This window comes from Hyla sarda, chromosome 7 (genome assembly GCF_029499605.1).
Source record: "Hyla sarda isolate aHylSar1 chromosome 7, aHylSar1.hap1, whole genome shotgun sequence".
In the NCBI taxonomy this organism is placed as follows: domain Eukaryota; kingdom Metazoa; phylum Chordata; class Amphibia; order Anura; family Hylidae; genus Hyla; species Hyla sarda.
Window position 1 is genome coordinate 195129764 of NC_079195.1, and position 18924 is coordinate 195148687.

At 43.1% G+C, this 18924-nt stretch overlaps 1 protein-coding gene across 2 annotated transcripts in view; it reads left to right on the forward strand.

Moving 5' to 3' along the window:
* The window catches only part of ASTN1 (astrotactin 1), a 583832-nt gene that overhangs the window by 87317 nt on the left and 477591 nt on the right, over positions 1-18924 (forward strand). The gene's annotated exons all lie outside the window — the stretch shown is intronic.

Below are 18924 nucleotides of genomic sequence, written 5' to 3' on the forward strand. Positions count from 1 at the left end.
GAGAGAGTACATAGGAGTGCTATCAGATGGGAGAGAGCACAGAAGAGTGCTATCAGACGGGAGAGAGCACAGAGGAGTGCTATCAGATGGGAGAGAGCACAGAGGAGTGCTATCAGACGGGAGAGAGCACAGAGGAGTGCTATCAGACAGGAGAGAGCACAGAGGAGTCCTATCAGACAGGAGTGAGCACAGAGAAGTCCTATCAGATAGGAGAGAGCACAGAGGAGTCCTATCAGACAGGAGAGAGCACAGAGGCGTGCTATCAGACATGAAAGAGCACAGAGGATTGCTATCTCATGCTCACTTACTGGACTTTGTCCATGCCTGTACTTTAGCTTGGACAAAGCCATGATTTATAAGCCATGATTTCTATCAAAAGGAAAGAAAATTTTCATATGAAGAATATTAAAAAGGTTAATGTTTTGCCAAGATTTACAACATATAAAAATGTTTTGAATCTGACAGTGCCTATTTCATTTCAGCATGCCCAATCCTTGTCATCTGACATTTTCCATTGGGGAGCCCTTATACACCCCAAATTAGACTGTCCTGCCAAAAACGGTGGGTTTGGCCTACTTTACTCAAACATGCATGGGTCCCCAGAGGCCTAATTTGTAGATTCTGGGCCTCAAAGTAAAATCTGCAACAGGCCACATTTGCCAATTATAATGTTGGTCTCTTGTGGGGCAGATGTGCTTTGGGGCCCCCTTAGGCACCAGGGTCCCGGTGCGACTGTTACATCTCTACCCTCTATAGCTATGCCCCTATGGGTACCCTAAAGCAAGAAGAGGGAGATAAAGTAGGGTGATAGTAGATGACTGTGGGATAAGACTACCCACAGGCTTTGTTTGTAGTCTGTAATCAAGAAGACACCTAGGTTTCTGTTGAGGCTGTGAATGCAAAATCTATAATACTTTTTTAACTTAACACTATGTTTGAATATAGTTATCAGAATAAATAGCACATTTTATGATAATTGTGGTCAAATTGGGCATATATTACCAGCTAATAAAAAAATGTGGGCAGAATTTATCAATATGTCATGAATATTTTAGTAGGAACCCCCTTTTAGAACTGCCGATGAAGCCCACACCAAGAAAGAAATCAGCTTGTTGAGCAAAAGTTTTGCCTTATGAGTTTCAAAGATTGTACAGTACCAAAGGCCACATGTGCCCTCTCGGCTGCCATTTGTTCACCGGTACCTAGAGTATGGAAAAACCTAAATACAAGTGAAAAAACACAGTAACCAATTACATTCCAGCCCATTTTTCCTAGACAGTTTAGAAAACAATTACGGACATCTAATTAATTTCTATGTGCAATGCAGCCGCTCTTTCTTCACACCACGTTTTTTTATTGTTCCTTCATGTGCTTTTGGATTTTTTTTTCAGAACAAATCAACTCTACTAAAGATATTTTATTATAGTAATTCCGCTGTGAATACTTATCTCATTGTGATAAGAAGTTCCAGCTGTGCTCCTAATTCTAAGCTATCCCATCCTATTTTCAATCTATGTGTAGTCAACCATTTATTTTCTAAACATGCTCTTTATCCGATTTGGTACGGTCTTCTGTTATATCCTGATCATGTATAATTTCTAAAAAAAATTATCTGGTAATCTTGGAGTCTTCTACTCATCACATTCAGTTACTTAGTGTGACCATAGGGGATTATGTCTCCCATGCACAAGCTGTGCCAATGTTTACTACACAATTATGGTAGTTAAGGACGCAGGGCGTACCTGTACACCCTAGTCTCGTTACCAGGGTTTTAAGCGTGCTCATGAGCTGCGCACGCTTCATACTTGGTGGGTACTGGTAGCTATCAGCAGTCAGGACCCAGGGTTAATGCCGGACAACACTGATCAGGCCGATTCCCGGCATTAATCCTTTAGACACTGTGATCAAAGTTGGGACAAAATCTTCCTTCTGGAGGCTTGGACTTGGCTACTTTTAGACTGTGCTCTTCCTTCTTGGAGAGAGCTTATTTGTGTCTTAGTTTGCTGTCACTATATTTTTTGCAATATTGGCCAAAGTGTGGTAAAATGTTAGTGACCAGGCAGATATATGGTCAACTATCATTACAGCAAGATACGTTTCAGATATGTGCTGGCATATTTTACAGCATAATAAAGCAGTAATTCTCCATGACCCTTTGACCTTCAAAGTACTAAATGCAATTGAAGCAAACTATGAATCTCTAGAGTTGAAAATGGTGTCCGGCTATGTCTATGTTTTCTATCTATTATATTTGACTCGCTTTGTGTACACTGGCAAATATTAGGTGTAACCATGTAACAATAATCTGGACAGTCTCTTCTTTATTGATTTTCCAAAATATGAATCAACCCTTTGCTGTGACTAAAATGACAAATCAATTGGACCTTTTTCTAAGGTAAAAATCCAGTTCTGTATGAGGAAGCAAACAAGCATAGAATGTCTTTTATAGACTCCTAGAAGAGGAGAAACAATGTTTAAATGATGTTTCTCCATCTGTCATGGAGCTATAGGTTTGGTTCAATGTGTATTGTGCGAAGACATTCTCTTGTCAAATGTGACATAAAAATAATTTCTCCCTAGCTTACATGCATGGAATCATTCACTGCCAATAAAAGAATGTGTGCAAACACAATGACTAGTCTGATAGATAAGGCAAAGGCTTTTGACTTTATCTTGACAATAACCTTTTTGAATTAGGTTTCCATATGTTTTAAATGGGTTTTAATTGGAACACAACAATGGTAATGGAATTAGAAAATGTTGTTCTCGATCATTCTGATATCCATGTATGACATCCATCCTTAATAAAAGGTCACATACAAATATAAAAGGCTAATCATTGTAAGTGGCAGATATTCAGATGGATCAGTTCTACAAAGCATTGGCACTAGGTAGGTATCAAAACACTTTGGGGGTTATTTATCACTGTGATCTTGTGCTTTTTTTGTTCTACATTTTTCGCATTGCAGGATATTTTTTTGTGTTTTTTCTTCTTAGTTCTAAAATCCATCAATTTGAACTTTTGGTGTTGCTAGACCATCTTTTGAAATGACTGATGCAGTGGTCACAAATTAATGAACTGCGTCTTTTAGATTTTTGCAAAAATTTTGCAACTGGCGGGAAAAAAAAAAACGGGAATCTAGACCACCTCCCAATCAGGTCTAGAAAAGATTGTTTCTTCTGTTTGTTTGGAGAGAGGGAGAGAGGGAGAGAGGGAGAGAGGGAGAGAGGGAGAGAGGGAGAGAGAGAGAGAGAGAGAGAGAGAGAGAGAGAGAGATTAAAGACATAAAAAGTAAAAAAAATTAAAAATTTAAAGAAATGTGCAAAGGAAAAGTAAAGCCGTTTTCCATATGAAACGATCAGATATATTTTTTAAGGTACAAAAAAAGGAATGGTAAAGATGTAAGAAACATTAAAATTGTATTTTTTTTTTTTATAAACTTTGTTTATTAAGGATTTTTCATATTTTATACGAACAGTACAAAAAGAAGAGTACACATAGCAACTGCATGGTGAAATACAGACGGGCTGCAAACCCGCTAAACAAACATGAGTAAACATTAGGTCAGTGCGAACAGTAGGCCTCTGGGGCCCGGTCAATCCCAATTGAACAGGCAAAATGAATTGAAGACAGATCAGTGTCACCAGTCATGCACATTTTCACACACCCCATCTTTCACTCTCAACAAGCAGCCTCACTAGCATATGAAAATAAAAAAAAATAAAAAAAGAGGTGGAGGGGGGAAGGGGAGGGAGGAGAAAGGGGAGGGGGGAGAAAGGGGAGGGGGGAGAAAGGGGAGGGGGAAGAAAGGGCAAGAAAAAGTGTCCAAGGAAAAAGAAAGAGAAGCTCCAATTTCCCAACTAAGTACCCCAGGAAACTCATGTCAGATGAGCTGAAAGGCGTAAAGGGCCTAAGGAGCCACTGAGGGATGCAAGAGAGTACCACTCCGTGTGACGGAATGGCCAGACAATATCATCTATCTGAGTCCTAGTGAGATGGGCAACCATAAAGGTGCGCCACTTGGCAAAAAATGTCTTCGCATTTCGCTCTCTTTGCCTTTCAGTGTCCAGCCTGTCGACCTCTAGAAAATCTTTAAGTTCCGCAATCACTGCAGCAATCGACGGCACGGCCGGTTTGATCCATTCTCGCAGTAGTATGCGTTTGGCTACCAGGAGGATAACATGGAGGAATTTCGGGACCGAGCGGAGACCCATCTCTTCTGGGAGAGAAGCATCGACAGACTGGAACAGAAGGGCCAGAGGAGTCTGAGGAAGGCAAACGGACCAGTGACGAGCTATATAGTCAATAACCTCCTTCCAAAAGCATTGCAACCTTTCACAGGTCCAAATGCCATGGAAGAAATCCGTTGCTGGCTCATTACACTTAGGGCAAGCCGTAAGCTGTTCCGGAAAGGCAGGAGTGGCCGGCAAATTGAAGCCCAAATAACCAAAGTGCATCAATTTAAAGAAAGTCTCGCGCCAGCGCTCACTTATTACATTCGCCCTGACTCTGGTCCACCCTTCCAAGATATGATCTCTGACATCAGGGATCTGCAACAACGTCGACCATTTGGTAAAGACGGTGTGTTTAGAGACTTTCAGTATTCTGTCGTTTAAGTTTCTATATAAGGTAGAAATGGACATCTTTTTAGGTTGTGGTCCTACCAGATCCTCAAATGATGAGGGCGTCAACTCAGGAGAGGGGTCGCGTAGTCTAGAGGTACAAAACGATAGCAACTGAGAAACCTGGAGGAAATGAGCAGGTAGTAGATCGAAAGTTTGCAAAATTTCTCGTGGGGAAAGCAACCGCTTCTCCTCGACGTGCATCAACTGCCTCGCAACAGTTAAGCCCCTGTCACGCCATGTCTCAAATAGTCTGTTTTCCTTACCCGGAGTGAATTTCGGGTGACCCCAGAGACTGTGTCTCCCAGACAGCAGGAAGGGCAAACCATGTGCCTTGCGAACCGCTCTCCATGTCATGATAGTGTCTCTCAACAGAATTGAGCGCTTAATGTAGGAGGGAAGGCCCGCGATTGGGGTGTGTAGGCAGGACATAAAATTTCAGGGGGAAGCATAATCAGCCTCTGTTGCATGATTGGAGTGGTAGTCAGATCCATAGATCCAGTCTAGGACATGGCGGAAAAGGCAGGCCAAATTGTAGCCACGTAAATTGGGAAACCCAACTCCTCCGTCATGTCGAGATAACATCAATTCTTGCAGGGAAATGCGCGGGCGCTTCCCCGACCATATGAAGCGGGTGAAGGCAGAGTTTAAAGAATTGATATCCTTATGTTTAAGTAAAATTGGTAAAGTCTGTAATTGGTATAGCAATCTGGGAAAGCTTATCATTTTAATTAAATGGCATTTCCCTAAAAAGGATATCGGAAGATGACTCCAGCGGTTGAGCTCGTCTCTTATTAATCTGAATATGGGCGGGTAATTTAAAGCATACAAAGAGCAGGGCAACTTTCCTATTCTGATCCCCAAGTAGGTGATGGAGGATTTGACTAGGCCAGTTGGAATGCCTATAGTAGCCCAAAAGGAGAGAGGTCTGGGAGCGCCTAGTGGGAGGAGTTCACTCTTCAGTTGGTTTATTTTTTAGCCAGAGAAAGACTCGAAGCGTGACAAGGCAGACATTAAGGCAGTGTAATGGGCTTGTGGATCAGCTAAAAAAATGAGGATATCGTCCACAAAAAGGGTCAATTTGACTGTTTCTTTTTGAATTGTAATACCCCTATAAACTGCAGAGTCTTCCAAGTGGCGGACCAGGGGTTCCAACGCCAAGTTAAATAATAAAGGGGATAAGGGGCAGCCTTGTCTTGTTCCCTTGAAGAGGGGGAAGGAAGGAGACAGTATCCCAGAAGTAAATACTCGGGCCAGGGGCGAAGCGTATAAACTGCCTAAAAATGTTCTAAAACCACCCGTCAGGCCTATCTTGTCCAGCACCATCCCGAGCCAGTCCCATCTTATGTTATCAAACTCTTTCTTAGCATCAAGCGCCAATAGTACTGGGTGTTCTTCAGGCTCGGGACAGTGCTGCACCCTATCTAGGACAGTGAGAACCTTGCGTATATTTGTGACTGCAGATCTGTTACAGACAAAGCCTACCTGGGAAGGGCCTATCAGGGATGGCAAGAGCAAGCTAAGTCGATCAGCTATAATTTGGGATATTAATTTAAGATCCTGATTTATGAGTGATATGGGGCGGTAAGATTGAGGAAGCAAAGGGTCTTTGTCTGGCTTCAGCAAGAGTTTGATTATTGCTGTATTAGAGTGGAGGGGCAAGGAGTCAGTGTGTAGGACATGGTTGAAGTAGGATGTCAGAGGAGGCACCACCTGATCAACTAGGATCTTGTAGAATTCGCCCGAGAACCCGTCAGGGCCCAGCACCTTAGAATTGTGGAGATTTTTTATTCTTCTGCGACCTCATCCTCAGTGAAATCTGCGTTCAGAGCATCTTGGTGCTCAGAGGTCAAAGTGGGGAGGCAAACTGACTCCAGAAACAGTCTACCAGCAACCATGTCAACCGGGGCTGTGAAGTAAAGGGATTTGTAATAAGAAGAAAAGAGAGAATTTATAGCCTGGGGATCATTATGTAAGGTCCCCGACCCATGACGTAGGGAAGTAAAATGCTGAGGGGCTCGACGGCCTTTAGCCAGTCTGGCGAGAAGATGGCCGGATTTATTGCCAAACCGAAACAAATCAGCTCGGTAACGGGAATAAGCTGCCAAACACTTACGTTCGGACCAAAGGTCAAAAGTAGCTTTGGCCGCCTTCCAAGCCTGACAAGCTGCCTCCGAAGGTTGAGTAACAAAAGTGGTATATGCAGATTGGAGTGCTTTGCTAGCTTCCCGAAAGTGGTGGAGGGACTTCTTCTTAACAGTAGACATGTAAGCGATTAAACGACCCCGGAGTACTGACTAAGCAGATTCCCAATATAAGGGTGCGTCTGAAAGATGTACAGCATTGTCCCACGAGAACTCTGTCCACCAACTTTTCAAGGAATCTGCAAACTTGTCCTTCGCCATGTAGGCGGGGAATCTCCATTGAAAATCTGACCCTCTCGGGAAGGAGTCAGCAAGGGACAGGGATACAGGAGAGTGATCTGACACTACCATGGTATGTATTTCATAGTCCATCACCCTCGGCAAAAGGTCAGGGGAAACTAGGAGATAGTCTATTCGGGACCAGGAAAAATGGCTATGAGAGAAGTGTGTAAAATCTCTGCTGTCCGGGTGCATCAGTCTCCACGGGTCGCTAAGGCCAGAGGACTCCAGAAAGGTACCGTATACCCTTTCACTAGACCTAGTCAGAGACCTATCGGCAGGTCCACCCCTTCGGTCTTCTATCGTCACCGCCACTGCATTCATGTCACCACCCAAAATTTTACTAGAAATGGGGTCAGCTAATAATTTCCCCTATACGGTCTGGAAATAAGACTTATTGTCCCCATTAGGCGCGTAACAGCTGTAGACACGAAAGTCTCGGCCTTCAAAATGTAAGTGCACCCATACCCAACGTCCTTCCTGGTCTACGTCCTGAGCTATGACCGTGCCCCCAAAGTTCTTGTGAATAAGTATGAGAGTGCCTGCCTTACCTCCGATCATTACCTCCTGCCTTACCTCCGATAATTTGGACATACGGTTCAGGTCATCAGCTGCTAGGTGAGTTTCCTGGAGCATCACTATGTCAGGATGGAGTCGTTTCAGGTGTCTCAGTATCTGTGTCGGTTTATTGGGGAAGCGAAGACCCTTTATGTTCCAGGATATGAAACACATGACTAGGGAAATAAAAGAGGAGTAGCAGGGCAGAAAGGAAGGAGGGGAAGAGTGAGAGAGAGAAGGAGAGGAGAAGACAGAAAAAAAAATTCACACAATCACGCCGAACAAGCACACACTAATCCCTAAAACACTCACTCCGTTGTCAGCTGGAACCCAGAGCAGAGATCAACACAAACCAACAATTCCAGTTGCAGTATTAGACAAGCACACCGCTAAAGTATTATCGCTTCAAACAACAAAAATAGACACATAGTGCGTCAGGACTTCACCAAGACGTCCCACACCGTGTAAGTGACTTCACTTTTTTCTGCCTGTGGACGAACACAGCCCACGACACAATGCAATGGTATAGATAAGGCAGATGAGCCCCATCCTCGACTATGCCCCCCACCCACAAACCCTCCCTCAGCCTCTCCCCTCTGCAGTAGGAAAAGCAAGCAGTTCAACAGTCAAGTCCCCATGGAGAGCAAATAAATGGGAGACAGCACTCCAGGTAGTCAGCCACTGCCGAGCCATGATCCACCCAACGGGAGGAGGATTCAGGCAGATAACCAACAGCGGGGGAGAAGTGGCCATCAGTATTTCAAACCAAACATAAACAGGATAAAGGCTCAGTTCCAAGCCAAAAGTTCTCACACTGGGATCCCTGACGTCCAGGGGTATGGGATGGAGACTTCTCCCTAGGGCACCCCTGCGACCCCCTCAGACGACCAGCACCCGCCGGGCTATGTAGTGCGGCTTCTGCTGCTGTGGGGCTATTGAAGACTGATGATGATCCGTCACTGTGAAAAACATGCAAGATGGCTGTGAATTGCAGTTGAAACTTGATCTTGCGGTTGAACAATTCCGAGCAGACACCACTGAAGGCCCTCCACCGTTTCGCTACAGGCGCTGAAAAGTCCTCAAATATGAGAATTCGACTGTCACGTAGTATCAAGGGAGATGAGCGTTTCCGAAACGCCCGCAGGATAGACTGGCGATCATTATAATCAAGGAGTTTAAATATGACCTGCCGTGGGCGGTTCTGCTGTCCAGATTGAGACGGTCGCAGAGCATCCCCCCTACCCCCTGGGTCTGGACCCAGCCTGTTAGCTCGTTCCACTCTGCAATAATGGTGCAGCCCAAGAGCCTCGGTCAGCTCAATTTCGCATAGACGGTGAAGGTCCACGTTAGGCACTTGTTCAGAGAGGCCCACAATTCGCAGGTTATTGCGCCTCGAATGGTTTTCATGATCGTCCAACTTGGCCCATAAGCTAGCATTCTCTTGCTGGAGATCTGAGAGCTGACCAGATAAATCAGACTGACCATGTTTGAGCGCAGTAACATCAGTTTTAAGGACAGTCACATTAGTATTAGTCTGAGAAAGATTACGCCTCAGGGAGTCAAATGAGGCTTGTAGGGTGGCTTCCAAGGATTTCTGAATATCAGGCACCACCTGCGCCATCATTTGGGCCGCCAGGGTCTTAAAGTCAAATGGTGTGGGGTTTCAGTGGCAGGTGACAGAGAGGCAAGGCTACCAGTCGCCCCATCAGGAGGATCCATGAGAGCAGAGGTGCCAGGAGGTGCTAAGTCAGGCATTGAGACTGCGTTTTGCAGTGTCTGAGAGGGAGGGGGAGCAGAGCGTCTCTCAGATGCCATAGCTGCGTTGTCAGTATGTGCAGGGGCTGAAGGAGAGGAGATGATCCCTTGTGAGCAGTCACTGACCTGTGTAGGGAGCACCGCTGGCTGGGGAGAGCGATGAGGGCTTTCATCTGGCAGGTAGGATCGGTCCGGCATGCGCCCGTAGGCGAAATGAGACAGCCACCACTGCGCTTTGATTTTCGCGGCCGCGGACCCACATGGTCCCGCTGCCGTGCAATGTGAGGAGGCCTGGCTGGCTGAAGCTGGGGCCGGGGAATTACGGAGGCTTCGGAGCAGGTTACGCTCCGTGCAGGGTCCCATGCAAGGGAGGCAGGTGTCCGGGAGGTGAAGCCGCCCAGGGGGGATCCCAATAACCGGCAGAGAGTAACGTTCAGGGTCGGGGGATGCGGGAGCTCCACTAGCTACGTCCCTCCATGGCAGCGCCGGAACCGGAAGTCACAATAAGATTGTTAACAATGGTCAACATCTCACAATTTCATGTGCCCAAGTTTAACAAAATATCCAACAAAGTGATGATAAAATAAAAAAAAAAGGTAAAAAAAAATTCATAAATAAATTACCTGTCCAACTAGAACCTCTGTCTCTCGATCACTAAAGTTTTTTTTCCTGGCTTATGGCCAGGTAAACCACTACTCATGTGAGGAAGACTCTCTTTGCAGACCTTCTTTTAGACATAAATTTTCCTTAAAATGAAAACTAAAACAAATAAAGCAAAACACTCAGACAAACAAGTTCCTCAGAAGCAGTGTAAACATGATCTGAAAGCGGCAGTAGAAAATGATCTGGGAGTGGATGTGTGGATTTGCGCGAAATTTATCATGGCCACTGTGACAATAAAACACATCCAGACAAACAACAAAAAGGATCTAGCAAAGACCATTATTTATAAATGACCCCCTTTGTACTTTTTTGGCTCTTCTTTGCTTCCTCTAGAGCAATGTCTCCCAAACAAAGTCTTCAAGTACTTCCAACAGGTCAAGATTTGAGAATATCCCATACAGTATATACTTTAAGTGATGGCCATTAGTATACCACCTGTAAACAAAATCCTAAAAACATGGCCTGTTGGGAGTACTTCAGGATCAAGCTTGGGAATTTCTTTTCCACAGGGTACATAGGTGGTCCATAAAACATCCATGCAGACAACTGTAAAAAGTTGAGCTCTCAGGGGTTGGTAGCATTTAGTTTTGACGATTGGGAGAGGTCACAGCCAATCACTGATCAGATACTGGGACCCCTTCCAAATGAGAGGCTTCTAAAATGAGAATACCATTTTAATTCTATGACCAAGAGTCACTGGTGCTTGAAATGTGTCATTTTGAGGTACCACTGGACTTTTATTAATGGTTTTATATAAAGTTGAGAGATTATTCTGCTGCTGAATTCCCTTGCAACCTTTGAGATTAGACTTTGGGAAACTATTTTAGCTAGAAGAAACCAACATTATAAGGCCACCCTTTAATTCTACGATTAACCCCTTAAGGACCAAGGACGTACCTGTACGTCCTTGGTCCTGCTCTTCTGATATAACGCGGGGTTACACAGTAACCCCGCGTCATATCATGGCGGGCCCGCCGCGCGCTATTAACCCTTTAGCCGCGCGCTCAAAGCTGAGCCGCGCGGCTAAAAGTGAAAGTGAAAGTTCCCGGCTAGCTCAGTCGGGCTGTTCGGGATAGCCGCGGCTAATCGCGGCATCCCGAACAGCTGACAGGACAGCGGGAGGGCCCCTTCCTGCCTCCTCGCTGTCCGATCGCCGAATGACTGCTCAGTGCCTGAGATCCAGGCATGAGCAGTCATCCGGCAGAATCGTTGATCACTAGTTTCTTATGAGAAACCAGTGATCAACATAGAAGATCAGTGTGTGCAGTGTTATAGGTCCCTATGGGACCTATAACACTGCAAAAAAAAAGTGAAAAAAAAAAGTGAATAAAGATCATTTAACTCCTCCCCTATTAAAAGTTTGAATCACCCCCCTTTTCCAATAAAAAAAAAAACAGTGTAAATAAAAATAAAAATAAACATATGTGGTATCACCGCGTGCGGAAATGTCCGAATTATAAAAATATATCATTAATTAAACCGCTCGGTCAATGGCGTGCGCGCAAAAAAATTCCAAAGTCCAAAATAGTGCATTTTTTGTCACTTTTTATATCATTTAAAAATGAATAAAAAGTGATCAATAAGTCCTATCAATTCAAAAATGGTACCGTTAAAAACTTCAGATCACGGCGCAAAAAATGAGCCCTCATACCGCCCCATACACGGAAAAATAAAAAAGTTATAGGGGTCAGAAGATGACAATTTTAAACGTATTAATTTTCCTGCATGTAGTTATGATTTTTTCCAGAAGTCCGACAAAATCAAACCTATATAAGTAGGGTATCATTTTAATCGTATGGACCTACAGAATACATATCAGGTGTCATTTTTACCGAAAAATTTACTACGTAGAAACCGAAGCCCCCAAAAGTTACAAAACAGCGTTTTTTTTTTCAATTTTGTCGCACAATGATTTTTTTTCCCGCTTCACCATAGATTTTTGGGCAAAATGACTGTTGTCATTACAAAGTAGAATTGGTGGCACAAAAAATAAGCCATCATATGGATTTTAAGGTGTAAATTTGAAAGAGTTATGATTTTTTAAAGGCAAGGAGCAAAAAACGAAAATGCAAAAACGGAAAAACCTCCGGTCCTTAAGGGGTTAAATGGGCACTGTCACCAACTTTATTTTTTGATATGTTGTAGTACTTATGTACTACAACATATCTCTAATATACTTTTATTTATTTTTTTTCATTAAAAAGGTTTAATTTACATTTAAAAACCGGCTCCTGAAAAAGGACTGATTTTGGAGTGGCAATCAGTCCTTTTTCAGTTAGGCTGCACTCGCTCCCTGCCTGTCAATCAGACAGGCGGGAGCGAGCGCATTGGCTCCCCGGCCACTGGCTGGGAGGCCACTCCTCCCGCACATCGCCGCCGCCGCCTCGTTGCTGCCTCTGTCCCTGCACGCCCGCTGCCAGCCCGTTGAGGGAACGGGGTATGCAGGGCGGGGGGGGGGAGGAGGGAACGGGCTAGTGCCGTAGCGGGGGGGGGGGGGGGACGGACGGACGCGCTAGCAAAAAAAAAAAATAGGTTGGTGGGAGCTATCCTTTAAAAGCCACTGGTAAATAAAACGCATGAGACTCAGGTACCACTAGACTTTTAATTTGTTTAATGGTTTAAAATAAACTATTAAAATTAACAGAGTCCCTGTGCAACCTTAGAGATCAAACATTGGGGCACTATCCTAGTGATAGGACACCAATGTTCATCATCAGACCACCCTTTCAACTCAAATGCATCAGATTCAGGAACCACTGGACATTATGTATTCGGTGGTTTAAAATAAAGTTTACAGATTTTAACCTGGTGATGGATCCCTGTGTGACCTTTCAGATTAGACGTTAGTACTGTATCCTAATAGTAGGCCACCAATGTCTACCATCAGAACATCCTTTTAATTCAAAGACTAAAAGCCACTGGTGCTCGAACTGCATTAGACTTAGGGACCAGAATACTTTCAGTTTTCAGGGGGTTAAAATGAAGTTTATAGATTTTAACCTGCTGAATGCCCTCACAACCTTTGAGATCAGACTTTGGGACCATATCCTAGTGATAGGCCACCAATATCCACCATGAGACCACCCTTTTATACTATGGTTTTTCTTCCTACCCTGAGAAGATATCAACGTTATCGATGACTTTGAAATTGACTTATTCCAATTGGCGCTATGATTTAAGGACTTGTGTATGAGACTTTTACTTTACTCTTCCTATGCAACCATTTTATTTTGGATGACCTACTATAACATCAACCAGATGAGTTTCTTTGAGATACGTAGCCGGAGGTCTTCATTTAACTCAACTAATAAAGTGACGATCAGAAGATGTTATTTTAATTTATCAAATCCCCGGTCATATTGCTGGTTTCACATTTGGCTTCTTTCCTATTGAAGATATTTGAATGTATCCTTCAGGGAAACACTAGGAGTATTACTATACAGCTATCTATATTGGTAGTGACTTTTAGCAGCCAGTGCTTCCATTTTTATTGCTCTTATCTGGCTTTTGCTTTTTGATTGCAATCACAATTTTTTGTTTTAATGTGCTGCGTCTTAACTTTTATTAGTTTGTTACTTATGTATAAAAAATTATGTTTCATTTGTACCAGTTCTTTTCCAGTCTTCAGATGTCCTTCCTTACTTCTGACATTTATGCAGGTACATTAGATCTTGAGTGTTCTTTAATGAGGCACTTACTCTACTAATGTGTTCTATTATCTTCATTGCCTCTTAGTACCTCCCCCAATAATTGAAAAAGGGTTTCAGATCATATGTTATAGATCTAAGCATGGATATAGTTTTTGTCTTAGTATTCTCAAAAAAAAAATATACTGTAGGATGCCTGAAGTCAGAATACTAAATGTAGTCAGGGAACTGTGGTAAAGACCACCAAATCCATCCTTTAATCTGATATGTGATAATCCCAAATTTCTGATCATTTGGCATATGTTTCCAGCACAGAACCAAAATATAGTATAAATAATTAAAACAGGGTCTGCTTCAGATCATTTTGTCTATGTCCATGGGGCTTGGTAAAGAGTATGTTTAAATGCTGTAAAAAAAAAAAAAAAAAAAAAAAAAACAGCTCAACCAAGATGGCTGCCAAAAATTACAATGAGAAATGGAAACAGAAAGGACGTGTCTCATTATCTGGCCCTGTCCATCTTAGGAACTGTCCAGAGCAGCATATGTTTTCTATGGGGATTTTCTCCTACTCTGGACAGTTCTTAAAATGAACAGAGATGTCAGCAGAGAGCACTGTGCTTGTGATGTCAGCAGAGAGCTCTGTGTTCCAAAAAGAAAATAATTTATAATAAGTACTGGAAGGATTAAGATTTTTTAGTAGAAGTAATTTACAAATCTGTTTAACTTTCCGGCACCAGTTGATTTGTTAAAAATAATGTTTTTCTCCAGAGTGAATTATTTGCATTTCAATAATAGTCTCCTTTAAGAGACAGCTTCCACAAGGTACACAAACACAGCATTGCTAATCTATCAGAATGGCTTACGCGGCTTTAAGAAAAACAATATGAAAGCTTCATGCAGCTTTACATCAGATTTTACCAACAAATACCAGATTACAGGAGCAGAACCAATGATTAACAAAACATTGCTGTTGCTTATGGTTATGCATGTTCTATATTTGTGCTAGAAGTTTCCATATCCTCAGTATTCTGCATAAGCGCAGAAAGGACTCGGAGTTTGCTGATGTTTGGAGCGGAGCTGATTGCTCCTGATTTGTTTTAGGGAGTGATTTGTGAAATTGAGGGAAATATGCTGAAATCTCTATATCATTCCAGGGAACATCTGGTGGCAATAATTACTATATATGTGTGTTTTGTAATAACCTGTGCAGCTTGATGGAGCAAATCATGTCATTACGACCCACTATGTCACAAACTAGGCTTTCTGAGTAATAGCTGAAGAAGCATGATTTAATAACGCAAGTCAGCTCCCGCACACGTGATGATCTAAATCAGTTACTCATTGTACAGACAAAGAGTGAGGATGGGACTCAAGGCGATATAGTACAAGCCCCTGGGGTATTACCTGCAAGATTTCTACTTTTGTCCACATTCCAAGAATGTGTAAGTTTACACAGAAGATAGGTCTCTCGGACACAAGACTGATCCAACAGATCCCGGATCTTCCTTAAAAGGTACCTGACATATCACAGAAAAACGAATGCCTATACTGTATATGTTACTCACTAGGTCATAGTTTATTTACATGTATAGCTTCTGTATTTGCCTTACAAATCCATCTGTTCTGCTGCTTACGCATTCTAACATCCACTACTCAGGAAGGGGCACATCCAATGTAAGCACTGAGCCCGCCCTCACTCACCATGCATTAATTTCCTCCCTGAGTCTGCTGTGCTGTGCTGGGTCTCTTCATCCAATCACTGCAGGCTGCTCTGTAACCCCCTTCTCTGTTTTCAGACATGAGCCTGATAGCTAGGATAGGAGTGAGCGCAGAAAAGTGCTAGTTCCCCCCTTACCTCCTGGACTTTGTCCCAGCCCGTGCTTAAGCTGGAACAAAGATGGTGCTGCAGCCGGACAGGGTTATGTTTTGGATGGTATGGGGACCCCTGGTGGTGTTTTTCTATAAACATGATTTCTATAAAAAGGAGATCACATTTTTTATTAAGTATATTAGAAAGGTTAATATTTTGTACAATATATGAAAAGTTGTAGATTATTACAGGGCCCATTTAAAGTCCACTATAGACATTAGATAAAATTTGGAACACAGTTTGACAAATAATCATTACGCCATATGTAGTGCAGATCAATTTTATCACCAACAGTACAGATAAATGTTCACAAATGTTCCAGGGAGTTATATTTTTAAATAAAAAAAAATAGAGAATAAAAATGAAACTTTTTTACTATCCTTAACATAGGTGGGAGAGTCTTTCAGTAATGACCGATGGCCATGGCATTAAAATGTCTGTATAATGCAACTAATGCAAGATAGTCAGATGGTCAAAATTGTATGAAGAACTTCTAAAAAGGCATTCATTTGAAGGTTTCTTGGTTTATTTATCTGCAATGGCTGGAAGTGTACTAGAAAAGAAGCTGTAAAAGCCTATTGCTGTTTCTATAACGACCAGAAAGAACCAATAGACAATATCCAAGAAAATGCAGGCGAAGAGTATTAAACTGCAAGCAGGTCAAGCGTAAGGAAGGTTACTGTGTTTGATGGTCTACAGTAGTGAATAGGTTAATGTAAGCATTGCTGGTGTTCTATGGCAGAAAGTGTAGTGTAGTGTAGGTTTGAAACCTGCATCCTTGAAAGATAGTGTGTTAATATCTGTATGCCAAGTGGTACATGGTAAAAGGTACTAGTGTCAGGATGAAAGGGTTAATGTCAATATTCCTAGTGGATAAAGATGGTGAGGTGATTAATTACAGTATTCCTGGTGTCATCAGTATCAAGGGGTTAATGTAAAATCTCTAGAGATGTAGGTGCAATAGCTGATGTTCTAGGGCAATGAATGGATATAAAGTCAGTATAAGTGGTTGTCAAGGTTTTGCAACAGCTGGAGGCTCCCTGGTTGGGAAACACTGATGAATGATAAATAAACAAGCAGTGTGTCCACATGTTGTGGCCCCAGTGGGGTCACTTTCCCTCCTCCGGGGTCCGCAGGTCACCTACAGGTCGCATTCCAAGATTTTTCGAAATCGTGGTAAAAACTGCGTCATTTTTGCCGCAATTTTTCCCAAAAATTGTTCTTGTAATGTGACCTGTAGGTGACCTGTGGACCCTGGAGCAGGGAAAGTGACCCCACTGGGCTGCTACCCCTCAGCCCCAGGTATACTGCTAGTGAGAAGAGAGGCAGGACAGGGAACATAATTTCCCCTCACAGCCGCTGTGCTCCTGGTAGGCCTGTCAGCTCTCGGCCTCCGTCCTCTTGCTGTGCTGGGGGCGGAGCCATGAATCAGATACCTTCATCCCTGCGCTACTGCCTGTCTCCCTAATGATACCGGAGCAGGAGCAGCGCAGGGATTGTAAAAAAAAATAATAATAATTGCGCTTGTCTGAGTGGGGATCGGGACAACTGTCCTGGATCCTCACCAGCTGCACCTCTCTCTCAAGGGGGCACTTGGGCAGTGCCTGAGGGCCCATGTGTAGTGGCGGGCCCCTGTGCAGCTGAACATACTGCACATGTGATTTGTCCACCCCTGGGCCCATGGGAGCATAGGATTGCCCTGCCGAGCCCTAGTGCCTTGTGACCAACAGAGTAGTGGAAACACTGGTCTAAGCTACGGTAAGTGATTTCCTCAACTACCGCAGCAGCTTATACTTTCCCTCTGAGTCAGTCACTACACAGGAAGGGGATAGAGAGAAGCGTGAAGCCACACATTTCTCTTTATAATCAGGAGATTGATTCAGGAACACTCTGCCCAAACATACAGAGGAGAGTCAGTGTTAATGTGCTCAGCAGGGGCCCAGTCACAACTGCGACTGTGGCGTACCCCAAAGCTGCACAACTCTTATCATTGCTCAAGCAAGACACATGATTAATAAGGTCAAAGTGTTTCTTTGTGAACCAGCCAATAAGATATAGACCCTATTAATAAGTGATCTAGATCTCCTCTAGGTGTTGCTCCAATGGACTCATTCCTGACTGTTTACAGACGTCCCACTGCAATCCTGCTTACAACAACAATGAGGATTTCTAAGAACTTTGGCTGTTTAAGCAAAACCTAATCAGAAAGTTTATGGACAGCTTGAGTATGGAGGACTCAGGCTGCTATTTTTATTCGCCTTGTTTGCGGCCTTGTTATTTTATTACTGTCTCTGCTGCGACTGCATAAAACCGCTAAAGTAGAAATAGAGTTGGATAGGCAGTGTTTTTTTTTTGTAAGCTGCGTATTTTCCCATCAGGCCTTTATAATCCAGGTGATTATACTGGGATTTTGAACTATCTGTAGTTGACATGAATAATCCATCCTGCTTACTGAAGGGAAAAAGCTTTTGCTCATCCTTTTAACATTACAATGGGCTGGACACATAGAAATAAGTAGTGTTTTATGGTAATATGCTTAGGGCAGACACTTGTGGGATTTATCAAGTTTACTGTATAATAAAAGCATTCTAGTACCAGGCACCTAATTGGCAGGGACAGGCTTCAGTAGTTTTCGACTTAAGTTTCTTGGTAATCTTACAGCTAAAAAAAAATTTCTTCTTTTATAATATATTTTGTCTTAGTAACATATTTCATGAGGTTGAAAAAAGACCAGAGTCCATCAAGTTCAACCTATAACCCTAATGAGTCCCTACTGAGTTGATCCAGAGAAAGGCAAAATACCCTCATACTAGAGGTAAAAATTCCTTCCCGACTCCAAATATGGCATCAGAACAAATCCCTGGATCAACGTTCTCTCCCTACAAATCTCGTATGCATAAACAGCAATGTTATTATTCTCCAAAAAATGCATCCAGATCCCTTTTGAATTCTTTTACAGAGTTCACCATGCCCACCTCCTCTGGCAGAGAGTTACATAGTCTCACTGCTCTTAGAGTAAAGAACCCCTGTCTGTGCTGGTGTAGAAACCTTTTTTCCTCAAAATGAAGAGGATGCCCCCTTGTTATAGATACAGTCCTGGGTATAAATATGTAGTGCCCCGGTACCGTATTGCATACCATACCTAGTTCAGAGGTCCCCAAAGTCAGAGTAACTATGTTCAGGTAGGGTTCCTCAGGTGGGACAGCCCCTAGCCGCCTCTCCTCAAGTCTAATTCTCTAATGATAATATGTGGATATATTTAATAATAGTATATATTTTATGATAATGTACAGTGCTTACCTTGTTTAGCGTCGCAGGACTTTCGGTCATGTGACCATGCTAATAACTCCTATGGTATGTTGGAAGACCTTTGGAGGTCCTTGGG